Genomic DNA, 6,087 nt, shown 5'->3' on the forward strand with positions numbered 1-6,087 from the left:
CGAGCCGTCGAGATAGCCATTAGTTGACCGCCCGATAAACTCTAATTTCCAACATGGTCACATTGTATATAATTACAAAAATGAAATATTTAAATGGGGCACATACAGGGTCGGTGGGTGATCCAAGTAAAAAAGGATCGGATATTTATAGAAAATGTCCAGGGGACTGAATTGAACGATTTTAAAAGAGCAGGGACTGATTTGAAAATTCTGAAAAAAATTGGGGACTGATTTGAAAATTCTAGAAAATCAGGGACTGATCTGAAAGTTCAAAAAAAGGGGACTGTGTAAAAAAAATTACTGAAAATGTCCTAGGACTTATTTGAAATGAATTTGAAAATCGGAACTGATCTGAAAAACAAAAAAAATGGGCCCCAGGACTAAACTGAAACAACTCGAAAAGTTCCTAGGGATTCTTGAAAAATTCTGGGAATTCCAGGGCTGATTGGAAAATAGTAAAATGACTGGGACTTTATTGAAAAGAATTTTTGAAATTCGGGGCAGATCTAAAAAGGGCGAAAAATGGCCCCGGGACTAAACTGAAACAACTTAAAAAGTTCTTTGGGATGCTTAGAAAATTCTGAAAAATCCAAGGACTGATTGAAAAATAATAAAATGACCGAGACTTGATTGAAAATAATTTTTAGATTCGGGGCAGATCTTAAAAAAAAAAAATACGTCCCCTGGGCTGAAATGTGACAAAATAGAAAGTTCGTAAAATCGAGTTCAGGTCAAATCCGATCACCCACGCGACCCAAGAACGCTCATTTCACATTATATCCATCAAGCAAGCAATAATATTCAGGAATGGAACCCTAATCATGCCGCTAAGTCGAGAATTTACCTTGTTTGAAAAGAACGGGGGCAGTTATGTAAATAGAGGAATTTTCAATGAGTTGGGCTGCTGAGAGATTGGCCGAATTGGGCCGATGGGGTGGACTGGGCCGATGTGGGCGGACTGGGCCGAAATGGGCTGTTGGCTGGACTGGGCCGAATTGGGCAGAGATCCGGGCTGGATTGGGGCCGAATTGGGCCGCAAGGCTGGGCTGGACCGATGGCGCGAGCCGGGCTGCTGGACACGCGACCTGCAATGACAACAGAAAAGAGAAGAAAACGGCGTCGAGAATCCCGAGGAAACGCGAACTCAGCGACTCGGTGGCAGCTCCCAAACGCAGCAATGAAGGGAAGCGAAGAGGAAGAGGGTGTCGTGGAGCTGAGGGGAGCGAAACTGGTTGGAAAGGGAGGAGCAGCGAGGAGAGTCGAGAGAAAGGAACCAACTGAGGGCCAATGGAGGTGAGGGGAGATTCAATATGAGCTAAGGGTTTTGAATGAGGCCGGGATGTCGCGGCTAGGGAGACGATGAGCTGAGGGGTATTCGGGTTCACTGAGGGCGTGTGAACTGCCGGTTTTTTTTTCGGATCCGTGACCCCCGAGCGAGAGAGAGAGAGAGAGCTCCTTCCCCCCCCCCCCCCCCCCCCCCGGGCTTTTCCCCTAGAGCCGGGGTTTCGCTAGGAAGAAGAAGAAGGAAACGGAACCGAGATCGGGCGAGATCTTCGCCGGAAATTTGCGAAAGCGGGAACGAAAATCCCGATTTTCGGTTGCAGGGACCAAAATGAAAGGAAGGAAAAAGGAAGGAGGAAAGAGGGAGAAAAGGAAAAGAAGTGGGCGGGAAGGAAAGAAATGAAAAGTCTGTCTTGTCGGTCAGACCGGCTCTGACCGGTTTTGACCGACTTGACCGGTTCTGACCAACTTGACCCTTCTTTTTTTTGTGTGTGGGCAACGGTCGGTCAGACCAGCTCTGACCGACCCTGCCCATCCGTCCTGTCGGTCAGACCGGCTCTGATCGGTTCTGACCGACTTGACCTTTTTTTTTTAAAAAAAAGTAATAAATTAGGAAATGACAATTTTGCCCCCCTGGAGTCGAAGGACCGAAATTGGGTGCTGACAGTTAGGAGTCAGGAGCCGCTGACCTTGCCTCCAAATTCCATCGGGAACCTCCGTGGCTACGTCCGACCCGACTTTTGCCAGTCGGGTCTGTTCAGTTTCCAGCCGGGTCTGTTATGGCTATTCGGGTTTGTGCAAGACCAAAACAGCCCAAATCCGACCCAACAAAGGTCCAACCCGACTTTTTGCAGTCCCATCCCGTATCTCGGGATTAGGTATGACCATTCCCGACGTAGAGGAGTTAGGACTTTTACATTTTAGTTGTGTTTACGGAGTCATAAGGCGTTTTTATGCAAGTTTCACTTGCAAACTTTAATATTATGCAATTTCCTTATTATATCATGCATGTTTATCCTTGATTAACATGTCAACATGTCGGAAAACACTTGGATAGTAGTTAGGAAGAACATCTCGGCCCGGGAAAGGCAAAGAGCTCACGGGTTACCCTCCATGGGAGGTGGCCGAATGCTCTCTTGCTCCCTTTCGGGCAAGGAACGGTCTTCTTGGTCCGATCCAAGTTCGATTCCCGAATTTCCTCGTGTTTTCCTACGTGCATGAAGCTGGTATTGTTTTATCGATTCCTTAAATAATATGTTTATGCATGTTTACATGTTTGAATGTGTTATTTAAATCATGGCAACACCGACTTTCATTTAATTGTGTTATTTAACATGTTTGATGTTTGAGCATGCGAGAAACGATTCAAAACAAGACGGGGAAAACTCGTGGAACCAAATACAAGCCATGAGACCTCTCGGCGTACTCTAAGGAGAATTGGCCGAAAGTCTCATGGAGTTATTCGGGTTCCACGAGGCTTCATCTTCTCGTTTTAAATCCGTTCTTGGATTTCGTGTAATTTGCAAGTTCAATTATATCGAGAATCTCACATGAAATGTCTTTCCAAACCAAAATATGCATGGATTCGCAATTCGGACACCCTTTCGAGCCTATTAAGACCAAAGGGTGTTTCGGCCATCGTTGGCCGAATCATCCTCGGTCTTTCTTGACCCATCTTGGTCACCAAGTCATGAGTCGTTTTCATAATTAATGTATTCGGCAATAACCTTAAGCATTAATGTCATGAACGGGTTAATCGGGACGCTCGCACGGTTAATTCATTCAACTTTAAATAACTTTGCACGAATTGGACATTAATTTGTACCTCGCGTCGCGTCGACGAATTACAAAACGGTGTTAATGCCCTTTTTCAAAATATGCATACTTCCAAACCCGAGACATGCAATACGAAGTAACATGGACATCTAGGAAAAACTTGTGTGTTTTGACTTGAGTTTCACCTGACTTCAGGTAATTCAGGTCGGAATACAGAAGTTCTTTTTAGACCACTTCCGGATAGATCGACCAAATCTTTGGCTTTTATGGGGTTCTCGCGTAACCCTAAAAGATCAAAGGAATTGGTCAACACCGGTTACAGGCCGATGTGACCCGTATTGCGTTGTTTCCCTTTTCTGAAAATACATTTTCAAGTCAATGGCAAGAACATTATTTTGTGATTTGGCGACACCCCAGGGATTAGTTTGATGGAAACACGATGGAATTGGAATAGGAACAGGCTACCTGTTCAGGCGCAGGTTCATCTGCATAGCCTTTCTTATTCCCATTGATGAGTTTCTGTCATCCTAGCATAGTTCAGGGTGTTAGTAAGGTATTCTGTATCAAAATACAATTACTTGACTAATCATTTCACTCGATCTAACCAAATGCTAGAAAATAGTTAGGTGGTACTCTAGGTTCCAAATCTAGAGTCAAAACACAATTTTGGATGAATTCAGTGTAATTTCAGTGTCACCACACCGAATCACTGTAAAAGCAATTCACACACAGGAAACTTGACTACGGACATCTAATATGTCAGGTTCTCAAACCAAAGTCGAATGCTAAAACGTTAGCACGCGTTTGTTTGTCTAGGGTAGGATTTACATGCCAAAATACCCCGGATTAACAATTTCCTAAGACACGTACATTTGACAGTAACAAACACTTTGTCTGTTATTAACATGTTAAGTGTTACCTTTCTGCATCTATTTGCCATGTAGGTCGAGCCTGATCCCTAGGCCGAATAATATTAGGGTTCAACACCCTAATCATTGTACAACAGGGTGCCCTAATCATCACTCACAGGGTCCAACGCCCTATTCAGTGAGAGCGTGCATTGAATTTCAGTTGTGCGGTCTTTTCCTGAAACTCACGTTGAGTTAGAGCATAATAATAACCAAACGTGAATCGACTGGAATTCGACCCTATTTGTAATTTGTATTTATTGTTTTCGAGAGCATTGTAAGGATTTTATTTTGTACATTCATTTTGTAAGAATTCCAGTCGGTGAGCGAACGGTTCGAGAGTCGAATTAATCGAATCGGTCTAATGCTTGCCCAGACACAAGTAAATCCAAGATCTCGCGGTTTCGGTTCACGCAGGAATTCAACCTCCATGGTTCGATAAACTGTAACGCAAGATTGTGAACCAATTCCCCGACATATGGGTTTACTTCTCTCTCAACTTCTCCACCGACATCGTTTAATTCACCGAATTTTCGGTGTCAAAACGTGCGAGCTGAGCGCAACTTAATTCATGCGGTAAATAATAAAACATGAAAGCCTAGCAAACCAGAGTACAGAAAGGGCGTGCGAGATATAGGCCCGCACGTAACATGAACCCCCGAACTTGGACTTTCTAGTTCCGCACAGATCAATGCCTTAACAACAACTAGGTGTTCCATACCCCTAGACTCGGGTAACTTATCGGCCCTCGACTTTCGGGTCGTAAAATGATAAGTGGCGACTCCTTCTCACGCGTGTCCGTCACGTGTCCCCACGGGAAGGTGGACACTCCCAAGCCACGCAATGCAGGCCCCAACGAGAGTCCACATTCGGGTCCGTACACCCGGGATGCGGGATGGGACTGTAAGAAGTCAGGTTGGACCGTTGGTGGGTCGGGTTTGGGCTGTTTTGGCTTGAACAGACCCGAATGGCAACAATAAACCTGACTGGAAGCTGTCTCGACCCGACTGGGCGGTTTTCGGGTCGGAGGTCACCAGGGTGGCTCTTGATGGAATTTTGATGCAAGGTCAGTGCCTCCTGACTCCTAAGAGATCCCCCCAGGTGGCTGTGGTGGTCGTTTGGTTCCATACCTGTTAGGTTGACCCGTATAGCCCTGCAAAGATAACGGAAAATAGAGTACGTCTGGAAAACAGATCCAACTGGACAGTTTTCAGGTCGGACGTCACCACGATATCTCCCGATGGAATTTTGAGGCAAGGCCAGTGGCTCCCGACTCCTAAGAGACCTCCGGAGGTGACTTTGGTGGTAGTTTTACGAAAAGAGTCTCAGATCAACCCGATCTACAAGAAAACCACAAGAACAGACAGAAAAACTAACCCGACTGGACAGTCAGGCTGTTTCTCCTTGCTAGGCTAAAACCGACGAGTTTTTCTTGGATTTATCGACTCCTTGACACCCTGGGTTGTGTGGGGAGGTGTTTGATGGGTTTTGACAACTCAAACAGGTTCGGAAAGGCCTGAAACCCGGGTTGCCATTTGTGACCCGAGAAGATCGTTTTCTGGATTTGGGTATGTGGCGGCTGTTCCGATGGGTTGAAGGCTTCAAACTTAAAATCTAGGCTCGAAAATGGATAGAGGGGGTTGAAAACATATGGGATATGAAGCTTGGTGAAGTTTGGATTTAAGCCGGGATGGTAAATATCATGATTCCGACTTAAGTCTTTGGTGTTTTGCTTGGTTTCTGCTTGCCCTTGCTTGCTGCGATTTTTACTGGAGCTAAGGGGGAGTTGAGAGCTTCTTGAAGAGTGAGAAATGCTGGAGAGATGGTGTGTGATGAGTTGTGATTAAGTCAATGACAATTGAACAATATATAGGAAAATATTAAGTGTAATTAAGTGAAACAAAGTGCAATTAAGCCCTTGAATAGGGGGGATCCGAATTTTTAATGAGGATGGGGATGAAGACTTCTTCAAATGCATTAATGAAGAAGATCCAAATGCATTGATGAAGGTGAAGTGTAGAATGGGATTGTGGGCTTGATATTTTGAAGAAGATAATGCAAGTTGTCTTGATGAAGAAGAAGCCAAGGGAGGTGATGGTCATGAGGTGTTACGGCTGCCCTA

The sequence above is a fragment of the Punica granatum genome, chromosome 1 (assembly GCF_007655135.1).
Source record: "Punica granatum isolate Tunisia-2019 chromosome 1, ASM765513v2, whole genome shotgun sequence".
Lineage (NCBI taxonomy): Eukaryota > Viridiplantae > Streptophyta > Magnoliopsida > Myrtales > Lythraceae > Punica > Punica granatum.